General features: G+C 32.9%; 1 protein-coding gene across 1 annotated transcript in view; it reads left to right on the forward strand.

Annotated features, from left to right (window-relative positions):
- The first annotated feature begins 545 nt into the window (after positions 1 to 545).
- The window catches only part of LOC127730362 (uncharacterized), a 172,447-nt gene continuing 152,517 nt past the window's right edge, over positions 546 to 20,475 (forward strand). The window contains exon 1 of the mRNA XM_052238737.1: positions 546 to 567. The gene's annotated coding sequence lies outside the window, so the exon portion shown is untranslated. The remainder of the gene's footprint in view (positions 568 to 20,475) is intronic.

The following is a 20,475-nucleotide window of genomic DNA, read 5'->3' on the forward strand; positions in this document are numbered from 1 at the left end:
TGTGCTTGCATGGAATACATTTGCAATTGAAGGCATGACTGTAACTAAAGGATGAAGATAAGAAATAAAAGTGATGATAATGTATCATAATTTGTATTTATGTTTTATGTGGTATTCCTCCTTGGTTTTTGTTAACTGTCTTGGCCCCGTTTTCTAGTCATACATGTAATTAGGTCATAGCACAGTTTCAAAAGAGTGTGTCGTTTGTTTCTACATGTCTTTTGATATAACTGATCAGTCACTTTTTCCTTTTCAAATAAGTACATATGTTCATCTTTAACTATACTTTTTTTCTGAATGATTGATTTTTCTTATCCTACTCTTTTCTGGCTGAAAAGTGTCATTTTGATATTTTTTACGGAGTATATAATTAAACATTTGCTATACTCCACAGGATCCGAATTGGATGATTTACACTTTTTACTTTTTTTATTATTGATATAATACTTATTTTTATAATGCACTTGAATGATAACATTAAACTCACTGATGACAAATGCTCAGTATATAAGATAACTTGTTTAACCAGTCGAACATATTTCACAGACAAGGAACTTATTTCACCAGGTGAGGAACAAATCTCACAAACCCAGAACTTATTTCACCAGATAAGGAACAAATCTCATAAACCCGGAACTTATTTTACCAGTTAAGGAACAAATTTCACCAACCCGGTACTTATTTCACCAGGTAAAGTGTGGAACTTATTTTATAGAAATGGAACAAATTATATAGAAAATATCTGTGAAAAAAGTTCTCCCAGAACATATTTCCTGTGATATTAGTTCCACTGGAACTTTTTTCACAGGAACAAATTTTGGCTCACATAGACCTATATGAAAATATGCCACCTCAATCCTCTAAGGCTTTGTCATACTTTAAGCGAAATGCTGACTCAATAAAGGCTAATACGCAAATTATGTGAATGGAATTAATGTATAATACTGTGTGATACGAGTCACCGATTAAAGACATTGTCAGTTCGCTGAGAACTAGACGCTTTTCATCTTCTCAATCTGAAGTTATTACAAATGCCATAGTAGATATGGTAGTATTGGGTTATTAAAAATAAAACTTAACCAGATGTCCAAGCATGAATTTCAACTCATCTTATTATAAAACCGTGCATTTGTAGAGTACTGAAGACCTTTAAAACATGAATTCAACTACCGGTTAACCGGTTAATCGGTCGAAAGATTGACCGAGTAACCGGTTGGTCAAAACTATTCCATTTGACAACACTAATAAATAGATTACCAGGTCTTCTACGTTTAGATATCGTTATTTTACGATATCAATGTGTAAAAACCATGATAGTTGATACTTATGCGAAGCTTGTTTTCGACTGTTGTGATGAGTCCCGTTTGCTTGTCGCAAATATTTATTGTGTAGTTGCAACAAGCTTGCAAACTTTCATAAACTACACACCACCCATGTGGTTCCATGGTAGCGTGCTCGCGTCGTGTGCGGGAGGTCCGGACGGGTCAAACCAATGACTTTAAAATTGGTATTTGCTGCTTCTTTGCTAAGCACTACTCGAAGTGTCTGGATAGGGTGACATATCTTTCTGTTACCTTGTGAACTAGCGCGGCAAAAATCTCAGTGTGTCGGTCTAGTATAAAGCAGAGTTCATATTCATGTCGCATTAACATACAATCCAACATTAAACAGGCATCCATCATCATTATCATTATCCAGAAACTACACAAAATTGTATATGAATGTCATGTGTGTCTACAAATCAAATTATTAAAAAATAAACACAAAATATAAACATTCGTTTTCATACGTACAGCCTTTCCAATACAAGTCTTATATCGCTTGCAATTTCATATATTAAGAATTATTAAAAAATTTCATAGACGGAAAATGTATGTCTTTTCTGACGTATTTAAATGTGATTGAATTAGCTATATCTATAAATGCATTTTGTTGATAAATTTCAATTTTTAAAAAGCAATGACTTTCATCGCATCATAATATCAAAGTAATCAGTTACAAAATCCGAAAAGTGTAAAAATAATTTCAACCAGTATTTGGTGTCATATAAAAATAAGAAAATGTGGTATGATTGCCAATGAGACAACTCTCTACCAGTGACCAAATGACATAGAAGGTTACAACTATAGGTCATCGTACGGACTTCAACAATGAGCAAAACCCATACCGCATAGTCAGCTGTAATAGGCCCCGAAATGACAAATTCAAACGAGAAAACTAACGGCCTGATTTATGTACAAAACAATGAACGAAAAAACAAATATGATATACAGCAACAAACGACAACCACTGAAATACAGGCTCCTGAATTGGGACAGGCACATACAAACATAATGTGGCGAAGTTAAACTAGTTTGTTTGCGACAAACCCTCCCCCTAACCTTGGACAGTGGTGTAACGTTACAAAATAAGAACAAATTATAAAGATCAATTGAAAAGGACTTAACTCATCAGATCGATACAAAACAGAAAAAAAACCATCTAACAAAAATACAGACCGGACGTGGAAGGGTATTTATACATGCCACAACAAAAAAGACAGTAAGTACAGATATGAGAGTTCTCGCAGTTAATGACATCTAGTTCAAAGCCAATAACAACTAATAAAAAAAATAATGCATCTAAGACTAAAATATCAATCATGACTCATCCAATATCCAATGGATTTAGTGTAAAGACGTCATTAACAGTTAGAGAAAAACATGACCTTGCGCAATGCCTAAATAAAGCTATCGACAGATTGTAGTACCGTTAAAGTGCATATGTGTATAACAAAACTATTTTGTATGATTTTAATTTACTGATTAACAATCAGAAAAAAAAACATGACCTTGTACAATGCCAAGATACAGGTATCGACAGATTGTAGAGCCATGAATGTGAATATGTATATAAAAATAATATGTAGTTTGATTTTAATTTTCTGATAACAAATTCAATATTTGTATTTATAAAAACAACATTCAAAGATCAAATTACAGTGTTGAATTGGTAACCTTTTAGAATGAGTTTATTTAAAGGATCGATAAGTTTACCCGGATCGTATCTTAATTTCCGGGCTCGGTAAACAACATCTCCGTAAAAATTAGAATGTGCTATCCAGTTGAAATAAGTTTTCCATAGGTATAGTCAAACTTCAAAACCAAATCTTTGTATCTATGGAAGAATTTAGTAAATGTTTTTTTAGTAATTTGTGGTAACGAAATCCCTGACTTTATAATTTACCAGGATAGGAGATCATCAAGTGTATAATTTATACGATATTTTATTCGTTGATTTCTATTGATGCTTTTGTAATGATACCCATTATTACGTTGTCTTTTATCAAACCTTCACTCAGACATTTGTGAGGGTGTCAAACAAAATTTTCATTGTTCTAAAAATTATTTCATTGTTTTAACCAAAAGAAAAAGAATAATACATTTGGTAATCCATAAATCAGCACAAAATGTCAAACTAAATCACGCAATTGTTGTATATTACGAGTACTTTATTACAATGTGGTACGCTCTTTGGTTTTTTCAGGGGTGTGCTCCTTACACAAAACCTGGACCAAAAGAGTTATGGGAAAGTAAGACTGAAGTTGACACACCACAAGATTTACGGTCATCTTCACAAATTTGTTGACCGATAAGTTGTATCTGTGTCTCCACTCACTTGCAATATGTTTTTGCGTCCTAAGATATTTAATACCCGAAAAGTCGTCCGATATGTAGATTTATCAATGTGTGCTTACATGATTGTGACATTTTGACTGGGTTCGGATTCGCATGGCGATTGGTGCATACATAACGCGAGAAGCTAACCTTGTATCCTTACCCGGTCTCGCTGTGTTAGGAGTACATGCGATTCCCTCTGAGATCTTTTTAACCTTGATTTGAATCTTCTAAAAGGATTGGTGAGATTTGAACATCGGTAAACTATTATTGCCTTTAAATAAATGGACGAAACAAGAACAAATTACTTAAACAAACGATGTGGCAAATGTAAATTGAAACGGATGTTCTATATTGTGAAAAAATACTAAAAGGGACATTTTTATGTAAGCTGTTGAGACAGTGTCTCTGGTCCTGCATGAAGGCGTACATGAAAGTTACACCACCGGTTATGTATTTATTACAAAATCGTAGACATTATAAGCAAATTACAATTTTCCTCCAAATTAAAACAAAATAAAAGTAAAGAGTATAATGTTTGTTTCAATTATTCAAGCGTGACATAGAGTGAACAGAGGCGCAAAAACAGTGTGACACATCTAGAATACCTTTTGTTTATGGTGTCTGTGAATTTTATTCAAATATTTGAAATCCAAAGAAGACTAAATACACTGCAATATTTGCAATATTAGGAGCTATATAGTAAGTAATTTATCTTATATATGTATTCATTATGTTTTACTTAAGTCCAAGAATTGTTTATTGTTATGTTGGTAGCTTACCAACCCCAGTTTTTGGTTTTTGCCATAGCGTTGTCAGTTTATTTCGATCTTATGAGTTTGAATGTCCCTTTGGTATCTTTCGCCTCTCTTTTACCACAAAATAGTTGTTTTTGTTTTTTTGTGTTTTTTGTTTTTGTTTTTTTAGAAGCCCTCGAACTTATGCTTTAATAGAAATGTAGTCAAGTTTGATGTGCGACTTTATTAGAATGATTTAAACAAGTTCGGTATGTTGAATTTTGGAATTTTGACTAATTAAAGCATCACTATAACAATAAAAGATAAGTTTGCATTAAACAAATACATAAAATAAATTAAATGAATATAGATAGAATACGTGTCATGGTAAAAAGGTAGAAAGACTAAAATATAAATGTAACCAAATATATGTATCTAAAAGGTTTTTTAAACAGATATATTGTTGACAGATTGTGATATAAAAATGGCCAAACGTGTTGAGGACAGAAAGACCACTAGGTTAGTGCTCAATTGTCATCTGTATAAAACGAATACAAAAATTGATCTTGATCTCACAAAAGAGGAGAATTTAATAAAGAAGGTACTACTGATAAGATTTATATTTTATCATTTAAAATTTTTCGACGTTCAGCTATCAAATATACCTTAATTTTTCCGTTAAACTTTTATGACTTGAGCGTCACTAATGAGTCTTTTGTAGACGAAACGCTCGCCTGGCGTTCAAAACTTTAATCCTGGTATATATGATGAGTTTATCTACCCGACCTTCATCCCGAACGGCCTCTTTTACAGGAGCTACCTTTTGTATCACTTGTTAATTTGTTCTCGTCCGTTCTGAACATGCATGAAATATTTGCCACTGGAAGTTAAGCAACCACTAATCAATCAATCAATCAACGTTCGGGATCCTAGTGTGCAATTCTTAAAAAACTTCTTTTACTTAAAGTTGCCTACAAATTGGCGCCCTTGCTCTGAAATTAGGTACTTTCACCAACATCTTTAAAACGGCTTACGGAATTGATTGCCAAAAATACAGTCTGTATATTCGTCTTATTTTAAAGAACGAACAGGCCGATATCAAGTTGATAAAACGCTTATCATGTGATTATGTCATAGAATATGAGCCAAATCATAAATTATCTTAAAGAAAAGTAACATATAAGTTGATATCTGAACTCCATTTGATTGAATAAGGTAGGCTATTTGCTATACTACTGCTTCGTTTCAGTGTATTGTAGGTTACGCTTGAATAGTTAAAGTTCTGTTTAATATTATCACTCACCAATTGTAATCTTCACTCTCTGGAATTTCCAGAGACCAAAGGTGACGAGGGGATGTTAAGTTATATATTTTTCCGTTAAAATTAATTCCAAAAATAACACATTATATTCCAAAATGTTTATTCTACTAGAAAATTCGATATTTTGCAGGTTAACAAAATCTTGATATAAACGTTGTCATAACAGTGGGTAACGCACTTTTCGTTGTAATCTTGTTTCTTGTCCTTAAGCTTTCATTTTATACCAAAATATTTTACTTATTTTATTTATTGACAAAGTTACAGCTATGCGTGGGAACTGTTTTCTTTATAATATGTACTACTTTCTTTTATGTTTATTTTTGAACGGGTCAACTCAGTGGTTCTATACCTACATGCTCATAGTAAAGAACTATAAAAACCCGTATGTCTGTAGCAGTTGTCCTATTTATCTTTAAATACGATTTTTATTGAAAATGATTTAAAAACAGTTTCGACTTGTTTACTAAAGGTATTTTTTGAAGATTGTGAAAGTAGATATTCATGCGGAATTACAAAGAACAATTGTTCTCCTAAATATGAAAATTAATACGCGTAGCGGATGATAATTTTCTTGGACCCCCTTTCTTCATAAACACCACCCCTACAAATTCATTTCGTCCTATAAAGTAGACCTTTATAGAATATCTGTGTCATAGGAGACCATGGATATGTTCCAATTGTCGAAGCCACAATCCACATCATTTTGTCCTCGATTATGACAACACCGAATGAGACTATCAACGAATATGTACTAACCATGAGCAACTCGACAGGTAACAAATGTGGAGCAGAATCTGATTATCCTTTCGGAGCACTTGAGATCATCCCCCATTTTCGTTGTTCAGTCTTTAGCTTTATGTGTAATCTTCTGTAATAAGTTTTATTTTCCTTTCCCTTCGGAGTCTTCTGTCTCTTTTTCATTAAGAAAAACCGTTCAACAATATCACAACAATCGTCATTCGTTACCTTTACAGGAATTATTGGTTTGCTTTCCCAAATTAAATTAGATCACCTTCACAATGATTACTGCACTGAACCTGATACTCAGTCAAAACATTTTTTTTCCATCATTATAACTGTATCTTTTTAAAGTTAAAAACGAAAAACCTTTAACGCGGCCATGACCCTTAATGTAGAATTATCCTTTGAAAATGAAGACCAGTCGTTGTGGCAGTTTCAAAACAATGGATTCGGACTCAGTTCGTATCAGGTGCGAAAAAAGGTAAAACAAATATAAAAGATAAGCACTGGACTTCCATGAACAGCATTAATACCGCATGTGTTTATCATTTATTCTAAATACTGTAAACAATGCATATTTGATATTCAATTGGCGATGCACAACCATCATTCCCCTATGTAAATCCATCTTTTCCTCCATGTAAGTTCTTGGAATAAAGAGGTAAAATAATAGTAACAATCATAGAAAAATCAAGAAAAATATGAAACATGCGCAACACTATACATATATTGTGTCAAAGAAACCCAGTTTAAAATCTTATGATGTATACACACTAACCTGTATTGAATTTCAAACCAGATTAGAAGGTCAGTTCATTATACACTATTTGCCATACTATGCAGCTACTGTTCACTAAACGTTATGCTTGAATAATTAAAGATAAGGTTAGATTCAATATCATTAATTACTTTTTTGTTAAGTTTAGAAATTTCAATGATATAATGCGATGAGATCAGATGAGTTCTTAATTTTTCCCTGAATTATATCCTGTGGTTAAATGTGTGGCTTGAATGCTGTTTTATTGACGTATACCACACTTCTCATTTAATTATAACGGCTGATTCGGGATTTAAGACAGTGTGACCTGTTTTCTCCCGCTTCTTTTGATTTCATTTATCCGTGCATTTATTTATCTTGGATATTATTTTTTTCTGAACGAACATTATAAGGGATTATTCAGTAAATCGTATGACACTCTATAAATTACAAATACTTGATTTAGACTTAAATTATTTATTTCCATTTGGTTTTTTTCATAACTCATTTTTATATTTGATATTTACATGAGATTTATCACCGAATTTGAACTTACACTAGCAACACGACTGGCTCCACATGTGGAGCACCTAAAATCTCCACCGGGTTTTCGGTGGGGTTTGTGTTGTTTGTCGTTTCGTCGTTTTTCGGGGTTTTTTTTCCTATGGCGTCGTCAGTTTTTCTTCGACTTATAGTTTGAATACCCCTTGGTATCTTTCGCCTAATTTTACATACCTAATTATTCAGAGTTTGTTTTTTTAAAAAGATGAAGGTTGATGAAATATGCAACTGTGTTTCGCTAATAAATGGGGTCAGACAGTGAGTGGAGACTCCGCTTAAAACACAAATCTTGCTTCACATAATGACCAAAAAGGGAAATTGCAATGCTATATTTGTTTTATTAGTGTTCTATTCTTCGATCGGGATATTATCGAGTGAAAATTATCATCGTATAATTAAAATTGCCATAAGCAACACGAGCGTACCCTGCCAGACTACAATGTTCCGCATCCGCTTTGCGTTTTCTTGTGTATTTTGTGTTTTGTTTTTTGTCCTTTTTTGTATATCGGGAGTAGCAACTGAAATGCCCGACTACCATCTTCAAACATACCAATTTGATATTGTATTTAAATTAGAAAATACTATCCGACTACCGCCTCACAACAAATACGCTTGCAACGAGATAACAATTTTAAATATATTATTCGCCATCGCCATGGAGTTGTTTATCGTTTCTGTTTATTGTACGTTACGCTAGAACAATTATATATTATGTTAAATATAATGTCATTCATGATGTATTTAATCTTTAGTGCTCTGTCATTTGAAAGACAATATGAAATACGAACAAGCGAAATTGTTTTTTTTTTTGTCCAAAAAATATAGTCCAATATAACATTTTTCATGAATATCCATTTTTTCCCCCAGAAATTAAACGACTGCTATACGTCCCGATATCTTGCGATATGCATAGAAAGCGCAACTTATGTATTATGACTGAAAGCAATGTTTCATAAAGTGAACATGCTTTGCCTGCAAACAATTACTTTTCTGTATGCCAATGCAACGATGAATTATTTTAAGTAAACCCAACAATGTGTGTGCGATGTCATGTTAGTTTCATAATCTGATCCAAATCTCAAAAACAACTGTAAGGACTCGTGGTATGAGTTTTATTTAATGTTGAATGCCGTAAGGTGGTCTGTAATTGTTCACATCTCTGTCATTTGGTCAATGGATAGTTGTCTCATTGGCAATCATAGCACATCTCATTAACTTTATATTAAAAACAAATTTTATACCATCAAAATCAGATTAAATCAGAATTTAGCAGAGCTATTAAGGTGTAAAAGAAAAGAAGTATAGATATTAATGTGTACTGCAGTGTGTGGATATGACATCAATGTCATTATAACGTATACCACGGATGGCGAAATGTTTGCAAATTGCGAGTAACAACAACTCCACTACAATCGCCACACATGATGGAAAACGGGTACCATATTGGTTGTTATACACCTTCAACTTTTTTCGTTCTTATACATCATTAGCTTTCAAATATTCGACTTTGGACGTTCTTGAAAAAGGTAAATCCAGAAAATCGCTCGGATGCATGAAATTTATAACGTGTTGTTTTCATTTTTTATATTCTACACTTTACATTATTCATCAATATTCGAGCAATATACTTTATAGTTTGTTAACTTTTGAAGTAGAAATCGAATCATTTGAACATTTTCGGACATATGGTCTTGATATCAATAAGACAGGATCATGGCATAAAATGCGGTTTACAATATTACAATGTGTAAACACTGACCTGTATTTAAATTCTTGAAAAGATCCGATGGTATATGTTATATATATTATTCGCCATAGATTTGTTTTTCGTTTCTGTTTACAGTGCTTGTCGCTTAAACAATTAAATATGTTAAGTTAAATGTAATTTAATGCATAATGTATTTTATCTTCAATGCTCTTAATTTTGACAGACAATATGAGCTGCGAAAAACCAAAATTCTTTATTTTGTCCTGAAATAATATCCTTAAAAATTATAAAATATGATGCAATGTAATATTTTTCATGAATTTCCAGTCTAGAAGTTAAATGAAACCTTGCAGTTACTTTGTTTTTCTAGTGAGCCAAACACTTTCTATGCCCCACCTACGATAGTAGTAAGGGCATTATGTTTTCTGGTCTGTGCGTCCGTTCGTTCGTCCGTCCGTTTGTCCGTCCGTCCGTCTGTCCCGCTTCAGGTTAAAGTTTTTGGTCAAGGTAGTTTTTGCTGAAGTTGAAGTCAAATCAACTTGATACTTAGTACACATGTTCCCTTTGATATGATCTTTCTAATTTTAATGCCAAATTAGAATTTTTACCCCAATTTCACGGTCCACTGAACATAGAAAATGATAGCGCGAGTGGGGCATCCGTGTACTATGGACACATTCTTGTTTGTTATATATTTTTAAGATGTAAAATATCTGGGTTTTCTTATTATCGTAATAATTCTTTTGTTATTATTATTACAAATCAATTACAGCTTACTTCTAAATCCCTTCCCTTTTCCAGTTGAAATAAATTAAAAGATACGTAGAAAACGCAATTGATGCATTTCAACTAACAGTAGTATTGTATAAGGTGTATAATATTTGCTAAACAATAATTACATTTCGTACAGTAATGATAATACAACGATAATTATATTTTTAGTAAATGCAACAATATTTGCACAGTGTCATGTCAGTTCCATAGTCTGATTCGAAAAAATTCCAGTATGAGTTTTGCAATGTTGAATGCCATCCGGTGATCTGTAATTGTTCACAACTTTGTCATTAGGTCAATGGATAGTCGTATCAATGACAATCATACCACATTTCATTATATATGTATTAAGAAATTAATGTTATACACTTCATAAATTTAATTACATTTTTAAACAATAAAAGGGTAATAAGGAGTAAAAGAGATGAAGATGATGTAAATGTCTTCTGCAGTGTGTTTATATACCGTCAGTATACCACGGATGACGCATGTTTGCAAATTATGAGTAACAATGGCTCCACTAACTTTGCCACACACAATGATGGGTAAACGATACATTAGTGGTATATATCATTCAAGTAGAATATAATGATACTTAAGCTTGTGAGTAGAACTGATATCCACAACAAGCGGTTATATTCATCATTATGCTCGTAAAAATAACCTTCATTTGATTAATCAATTGTCTTTTTTTTTCAATTGCAAGATCACTGAAAGCGACTTACTACCTTTTTTTGTCACAAACTATAGGTGGGGCGAGTCAGCGTTGCTTCTATAGACTGTTGCTTGTCTTTTTGTTGTTTTTTCTATTTGCCCTGGTGTTGAGACTGTTTACACATGATATTCTACATGTGATAATATTCATCAATATTCGAGCGATATACTTTATTTTTCGTAAACTGTTGCAGTAGCTATAAAACCGTGTTAACGACTTTTTAGAATATCAATATCAATTTATCATGGCCAGGAAACCTGGTATAAGATATTTTGGTTTATAAACACTGACCTGCAGCTCAATTCTTGACAAGATCCGATGGTTAATTTTATATATACTTTTCGACACAAGAGTTGTTTTTCGTTTCTGTTTACTGTACGTTACGCTTGAACAATTATTTATAAGATTAAATATAATGTCAGGCATGATGTATTGCATATTCAGAGCTTTGGATCTTGACAGACAATATGAGATGGGATGTTTATTGTACGTTACGCTTGAACATTTACATATTAGGTAAAATATAATGTCATTTATGACGTGTTTAGTCTTTAGTGCCCTAGATTTTTAAAATAAATATGAGATGCGAACAAAATAGCAACTTATCTCCATTTTTTCAAGCAAAAGTATATACACACTATAAATGTTTGAAATCAGCGAAAAGGTAAGAGAATATCTGACACCGGAGATTGCATTGTAAACTGGAGTTAAAATTTTCCTATCAAAATATGTACATTTGGGGTGGAAAGACCTTCAATTGTTCTCTGAACAATGGGTTTTTAATTCATATCAGTAAATGTGCGTCCCTTGGTGAATTGGGTGTTATCTATCAAAATTATATAGTCTTTTCCCGAATTGACACTTTTCTAAGGTTGATCTACAGATATATCTGTGTTTGTTTTAATCATTGGGAATTGTACAATGAAGTGCAACTCCAAAGTCTTTAAGCAATCCATAGATTGATTTCAACTTTGGATTGTACTTTGATATATTGATGACGTTTCTTAAGAAAGTTTACAAAATATCATGTGTTAATTCCATTTTCACTCCAGTGTAGAAATGAACTTCTTGGAAAAGTTGTAACATAAGAATTACATTTGTATTTTATTTTAGCATATGCTTCAAAAAATATAGTGCTTTTAAGTGACTATTTTTATCAGGGGGAAATATATTCCAATTCTCCCCTTGGTTACATAAGGACTGAAAAAAAATCAGTTTGAAAGATAGGGGAATAGTCTATCTTTGACATTATGTAAGTAAATGCATGTACGAGCCAAAGAAAATAACACATTTCTTCGTCAGGTACGACACTGATTGATAATGTTATACCCCAATAGGCATTAGGATACAAATATACATGACACACATATTGATTTTCTCCTTGCAATATTGAAATATGATTTGCAAGGAGTATTAACACAACAGCTTCATCTGTTTTGGTGCAAACCTTTGTTAGTTGGTTCGCTTCTAAATGAGTGTGTTCAACTCAGATACCGATTTAAATTAGCATTACTAACATATGAACAGCCCACTCATGTTTATATTTATTATATGTCCTTGAATTAAACCGCGTTTTACTAAACCTATGATTATCTTCACAAATTAATCCTTTCTGTCACTGACGTCTTGGTTACACCACAAATATTGTAAATAAGCAGGATAATTTCGGGGCATCGGATATCACTTAAGGTTGCAGAAGGATTTCATATCGTCCAAATCATGTTTTTGCCTATGTTTTGCATTTATTAAACTTGACTGCTTTTGTATGCAGAATATGCTTGTATTTTTTAATCTTTCGCCTACTCTGGATATTTATTGATATTCCGGACAGATTAAATAAATTTCTTAATTGTTAAAGGGGCAGTCGATAGTTTTAGTAACTTTTAGAATAATTTATATGATATATCTTCGAAGAGTGAAGTTATTAGATTGGACTCCCTTCCGGGCATAACTTTGTTGTTTTGTTATACAACAACGTCCAAATACAACACAAATTAATAAAAAGGCGCATATTTTCTTCATTAATTAACCAGTATCTATAAAACATGCCGAGATCAAAATAGCCCGATTGTTGAAAAATTGTAAGTTTATTTAAAAACTCTAATTCCAAAGCTAATAGTTAACGCGCGCTTCGTCTACATAAGACTATTCAGTGACGAGTAACTGTTTCTCCGTTATCCAATTTGCATAGATTTTCAAAGATCTGGAATCACACCCATTTTTCCACCAGACAAAATAATTGATATGAAACTAAATACAACTTCTTGCAAGATTCTGAATTGGATAATATCCACATAAAAGTGCTGAAATTTGTATACCTTATAATCAAAAAATTATCTGTTATCCTATTACAAGATGGTTTTTGGTATTTTCTTTGAAAAATCCATTTCTGTAATTCTTCTTGATTTTAACCCATTCTGGCGTTGGAGATTCTTTTGATGAATCACATGCTTCTGTTGAATTTATTTTAAATTTGATATTTCGTGTTCTTGTATAGATCTTGATTGAATCTTTTTGCTGCTGTTTAATGCTGAAGTTGATTATTCAGATAGACATTTTAGTTAAAATCGATGTGGCTCTAAAGGTAAGGAGTAATACAGAGATTCTTTTCCATACCTTTGGAATAAAATTATTTATATGCTGGACTGGTGATCGGAGGTATAAATCGACATTAAGGTGAGTATCAATGGATATAATCTTATATTTATGCTACATACAAGATTAAACTAGAACACACCCGCGAAATCGCGGGCATTTAGAGCGTGGTTGAAAGTATGTAAACTGTTGTAGGATGAATTTTTGTAAAGATTTTATGACTGGAGAATTTCAGGAAAGGTATCAAAAGTATCTTAAACATGAACTGATGTCAATATAACATTTTGAATTTTTCACCAATTCAAAATATTGGATGTAAATCTAAAGAATATCAACGCAAAGGTCAACTATTTGTAGTAACATGAACGCACAATTTTTAGGAGGCGAGTTGCTTTGTCACCATGCTTTTTGTTTCGTTGTGCAGAAGACAGAATAATCGATATGTTAACCTTTTCAAATCAGTCACTCGAAATGGATTCCACTAATGAAATCAGATTATTATGTGATATTTGCAAATAAGATTGGAATTATGAATAGAACCATAATAAAATACCCAATAAACAATGCGATTTGTGACAAAACCGTCATATTTTACTGAAATCTGGAAATGGCGTCAGACTTAATAAGTTGTTGACTGTTAAGAGAGCAAATTAATTATAATATGGGGTGCTTATTACGTCATATGAATAGAGCCATAATAAAATACTCAATAAACCACAACTATGGAACGCCACAGCTGTCTTATGTGGTACTCTGATATAACGTTATGTTGTTTTATTATTACTTGATGATATTTTGTCTTTACATAATATGGTTTTGACATTACGTAATGATGTTTTGATATAACTCAATATGGAATAGTCATTACTTAATGATATTTCGATATTACATGATATGGTTTCGTATTGACTTATATAGTTTTGTCATTACTTAATATGGTTTTGTCATTACTCGATGTGGTTTCACCATTATTTAATGTGGTTGTGTCATTAAGCAATGTGGTTTTAACATTACTTGATGTGTATGTGGCTTAACGTAATGTAATGATGTGGTTTTGTTATTTCGTAATGATGATTTGCCAATTCTTTATATGGCTTAAACATTACATAATGATGTTTCAAAATTTGACGATTTTACACTACATGATGTGTTCGTTCCAGTAACTGATGTGGTTCTGTCATTCTTTGATGTGGTTATCACGTTACTTGATGAGGTAAAACCACGTGACCATTTGGGAAAAAAATTATTCTATTTTTAAAACCGATTTCCATGTTTTATGTGCCTCGGATGAGTGTGGCCATTCTCGAGTTCAAATTAAAGTTGGGGTTACTGTTCGAGTTAAACTTCGAGTATGTCTTCGATTTCGAGTTAGAATTCAAGCCATAATTAGAATTAAAGTTAGAGTTAGCATTGAGTTTCGAGTTGAACTTCGAGTTTGAGTCACATTTAAAGGTAGCGTTCGAGTTAAAATTCGACTTTAACTTTGAATTTGAGTCACCTTTTGGGGTAAAATTCGAGTTATTCTTCGAATTTGAGTCTCATTTAGATTAAGATTTCGAGTTGAAATTCGAGTTTTCTTATATGAGTTCTTATTTAAATTTTCTATCGCGGATCAAGGGCTTTTGTTCGGGCTTCCGAAAAGAGGGCTTAGGGGTATGCGTACAAAAGATAAACAATGTTACAGTATACAAAACACAACATAGAAATCTAAATAAAGTAAGGAGATGTGGTGTGATTGCCAATGGGACAACTATCCAACAGAGTTTAAAGCAATTATAGGCACCCGTACGGCCTTCAACACACCGTATAGTCGGCTATAAAAGGCCACTACGTGAAAATGTGAAACAATTCAAACGAGAAAACTAACGGCTTAATTTATAACAAAACAATTTACGAAAAACAAATATGACACACAACCATTGAACTACAGGCTCCTGACTTGGGACAGGCACATAAAGAATGTGGTGGAGTTAAACATGTCTGTGAGCACTCAACCCTAACCCTAACCTGGGACAGTTATGTAACAGCACAACATAACAAAAAGCTGTACAAATCAGTTGCAATTGGCTTAATTCAATAGATCGGTATGACTTGCCAATATAAATCCATCAAAACCCGGGGTAATCTCGGGTGCTCCGGAAAGGTAAGTAGATCCTGCTCTACGTGTGGCACCCGTCGTGTTATTCGTGAAAGTACAAACCAAGTGATTTGGTCTTATTCGGTAGGTCACATTCGAGGAAAAGGGGATGGGATTGTGGTTACGACAATTGGAACATATCCGTCGTCACCTGTGAAACAGATATTACAAAAAGTGGTTTTTTTTTCAATTTAGTGCGAGGCATATCAGAGAATGTAATTTATAAAAATAAAAGATTGATATTCGTATATGTTCAAATGATCATACACGCTAAAAAAAAAATCGGAAAATTCTTATTTTATAGAATTGATGCTTTGTCGCTTAGTCCGATCCCCCGGTTTCCCTGTAACTTTAGTATGAGTTGATTAAACGTGTCTCATTTGTTGACAATAAAGTACAAGTCATTTGATTTGTGTCGAGCCTGCGACATTAATGTCGCGGAAGTGAGACACAGCAAACCTATAATCCGTCGTCGGTAGTGGCGTCGGCGTTTTCATCATTTAGATCGTTAGGTTTCTCGTTTGAATTGTTTTACATTTGTCATTTCGGAACCTTTTATAGCTTACTATGCGGTATTGGTTTTGCTCATTGTTGAAGACCATACAATGACATATAGTTGTTAACTTTTACGTCATTTGGTATGTGGTGAAGAGGTGTACCATTGGCAATCATACCACATCTTCTTATTTTTATATAAGTTTTTTTTTGCAGTAAATATTACCGAATTCAACTGTTTTGTCATGATAAATTTGTAAACCTCCATGAATTGTTATAAAACATGTATAGGAGTTAATCTTAAAGATCAAGATAAAGCATCTTCAGAAGAACACATTTTTTAGTTCTGTTTTTTACCGATGAATGGACTTTTTACAGTCAACATTACACTTTTACACTGACAGTAGTAATCTCAGGCGAGACACAGGATTCCGTGGAATCCTTCACGAATTTATTATAATACTGCTTCCATTTGAGAACTAAGGAAAAAAACGACCGGACCAAGTTGTTTGGGGATATCCCCTTTATGTCCGAAATATTTATTTTTTTAGTACTTTTTTTCTTATTTTTGTCTGCCGTTCCCCTTTTGCATTCAAAATAACTCTGAACAAAACTCTAACTTTAATTTGAACAATAACTCAATGGATAGCGACACTCATCCGAAGCACATTTAACAAACGACTTATGGAAATCGGTTTAAAAATAGAACTATTTTTTCCAAAATGGTCACGTGGTTTTACCTCATCAAGTAATGTGATAACCACATCAAAGAATGACAGGATCACATCAAATACTGGAACGAACACATCATGTTGTGTGAAATCGTCAAATTTTGAAATATCATTATGGAATGTTAAAATCATATAAAGAATTAACAAATCACCATTACCAAATAACAAAACCACATCATGTAATGAAACAACTACATTACGTCAGCCACATACACATCAAGTAATTTTAATACTACATTATCTAATGACACAGCAATATTGAATTATGGTGAAACCACATCGAGTAATGACAAAACCATATTAAGTAATGACAAAACACTATTAAGTAATATCAAAACAGCATTAAGTAATGTCAAAACCATATTATGCTAAGACAAAATATCATCAAGTAATAATTAAACCACATAACGTAATATTATTAATTCGTATTTTTTAACTAATTTGATTCGTTCAGAGATAGTCACATGTTAAACTATATTTTCGAAGGTAGAGAGAAAACGGCGGATAGCAAAAAGCATATTGCACAGCAAAAATCATATTGCACGGTTATTTTTAGAACATGTAAAAACCGATATACTTTGTGACGTCATGTAATGAATTTTATGATATTGTTAAAAGTTTTATAAAAAATTATCTATGATCGATTATTTGAAGAAAAAAATCTTCATATACATAAGATGTAAAAAAAAAAAAAAGTAAATTAAATAACAACTTATATGTTGTTATTGTCTAGGAGACAATATGATATCTATAAAATTCCAACAAAATCAAAAAATCAAATCAGGATTTTGATACAAATATGGTCGGAAATTAATAATATAACAATTATAGCCTATTGATGAGGTCAATACAGGATATATCGACCCAAAGAAGTATATCGACCTCGGACTTCGTCCTCAGTCAATATACTTCTTTCAGGTCAATATATCCTTTTATCGACCTCATACAAAGGCTATAATTGTATAATATTATTAATTCGTATATTTTAACTAATTTGATTCGTTCAGGGATAGTCACATGTTAAACTATATTTTCGAAGGTAGAGAGAAAACGGCGGATAGCAAAAAGCATATTGCACAGCAAAAAGCATATTGCACGGTTATTTTTAGAATATCTAAAAACCGATATACTTTGTGACGTCATGTAATGAATTTCATGATATTGTTAAAAGTTTTATAAAAAAATATCTATGATCGATTATTTGAAGAAAAAAATCTTCATATACATAAGATGTTAAAAAAAAAAAAAAGTAAATTAAATAACAACTTATATGTTGTTATTGTCTAGGAGACAATATGATATCTATAAAATTCCAACAAAATCAAAAAATCAAATCAGGATTTTGATACAAATATGGTCGGAAATTAATAATATAACAATTATAGCCTATTTATGAGGTCAATACAGGATATATCGACCCAAAGAAGTATATCGACCTCGGACTTCGTCCTCAGTCCATATACTTCTTTCAGGTCAATATATCCTTGTATCGACCTCCTACAAAGGCTATAATTGTATAATATCAGATACCACATAAGACAGCTGTGGCGTTCCATACACAACCACTATAAAACGACGACGTCACAATGCGATTTGTGTAAAAAAAAAACATATTTTACTGAAATGGCGTCAGAGTTTTCAGTGGAAACTTTACCATACTAGAATCAAAATAATTCATGCATTCCATAGATTTGTTTTCATTTTCACATGGCCTGGGTCGTTATATTCGTTAATTTTATCCCTTGCTTACGCTCGGGATAAAATTCCAATATAACGACCCAGGCCATGTTAAAATTTTCAACAAATCTATGGCTTGCATGAATTATTTCTTAAATAAAACATGATTATATACCGGTTCCAGGGGTCCCAAGAAATCGGATTTTTATCGCTTCCAGGGACCGAAGGAATGTTTGATACCGGTTCCTGTAACTCAGGTACCCAAAGCATGGTACCTATAGGACACAGACGCATGATGATTAATTTATTGTGGAAGGAAGAGAAACGACACACAAAATGAGGTCTTCTCATTTAATAGTATAGATGTTGCGATATCAACGAGAACAATACCTGTGTTTTTTTTCTAATTCAATATGTTAAACCATGTGCATTTGGTATTTACAGGTAGTACTACAATGTGGTTTTAATCTGTTATACCAATGTCCAAGGTGAGGGAAGGCTTGAGTGCAAACAAATACGTTTATAACTGCCTCAATATATTTGACGAAGATCAGGACGTTGTTTTTTAAGATTTGTTTCACATTTTGTTATCAAGGAGCCTTTTAAAGCTCGTCATGCGGTATATTGATGTGTATAAAAAACGGAATTTGAGCAATGTCGTGAAGAGCAATAAAATAAAAAAAAACAACATCCAGAGGTTACCACACGATCTCCAACGGTTGGTAGTCCACACCATGCATGCAATAAGATCTGAATGGCTCCGACTAAAATCCAGTTGTACAGCACAAAGTCAGAATATGATTTAGTAAACTAAATATATAACTACACAAAAACATAGCTACGGACTGCACTTTCCTGACTTGGGACAGGCGCAAACAAATATATATATATATATATATAGAAGTCTATAAAAAATCTATAAAAAGGACCAACCAGAAAATTGAATGTGTACCGGATCGTCTGGAATAGACATTACTGCGCAGATAACTAGTACTTCTTGTTGATGCCGTTTGGTTGAAGTACATTTAATTTCTTTATGCAGAAGCTTTCCCGAACTTGTCACTGGGCATCACTCCAGTGAATGTTTTGTTCAATCACTAGGATTTTCATGCGGTTAAAATCATCAAGTTTGTGATCCGACTTTCTGAAATGCTGGCTAACTGGGTGGAGTGGCTTCTTAGAGATATCACTTCTATGGCCATTGAGGCGTTTGTGAAAAGGCTGCTTTGACTCACCCACATATTGGAGGCCACAAACCGAACATTCTAGAATGTAAATAACATTCATACTTTTACAAGTCACATTGCAAAATATCCTTTAGTTATTTTTGGTTGCCTTTCTGTGAAAAGTTGATGAGTGATGCATCTGTAGGCAGCATTTGCAGCGTTTTTCATCAGACGAACGACATTCTCCAGAAGTGCTTCTCGGATCAGACACTTCAACCCGCACCAGCAGGTTCTGCAGACAATTGGGTTGCCTTAAAACTATCATGGGGAGGGGGGCTCGGGAAAAATCTTGGATAGTTTGGAACTCTTTTCAACTGTTTTCCAATGCTCACGAATGACACCGAAGCTGTTTTTAGAGATAGGTGAAAAGTAAGAACACATGGAGCTTCTTATTTTTCTTTTTATCTTTGTGTTCTAGCAGTTTGCTCCTTGGGATATTTTCCGCTTTCTGAAAAACTGTTTGAATAGTCTTGTGTTTATAGCCAATTCTCTTCAAGCAGGTTTCGAGTTGACTAAGTCGTTTCATAGTTGTTCTGTGTTGGAACATATTCGCTTGACTCTAGTCCCTGGCTGTACGGGATGCTCTTAGTACAGTGAGCAGTATGGCAACTTTTTGGGGACAGATATTGGTGAGGGTGAGTATC

The sequence above is a fragment of the Mytilus californianus genome, unplaced genomic scaffold, assembly GCF_021869535.1.
Source record: "Mytilus californianus isolate M0D057914Y unplaced genomic scaffold, xbMytCali1.0.p SCAF_1, whole genome shotgun sequence".
Lineage (NCBI taxonomy): Eukaryota > Metazoa > Mollusca > Bivalvia > Mytilida > Mytilidae > Mytilus > Mytilus californianus.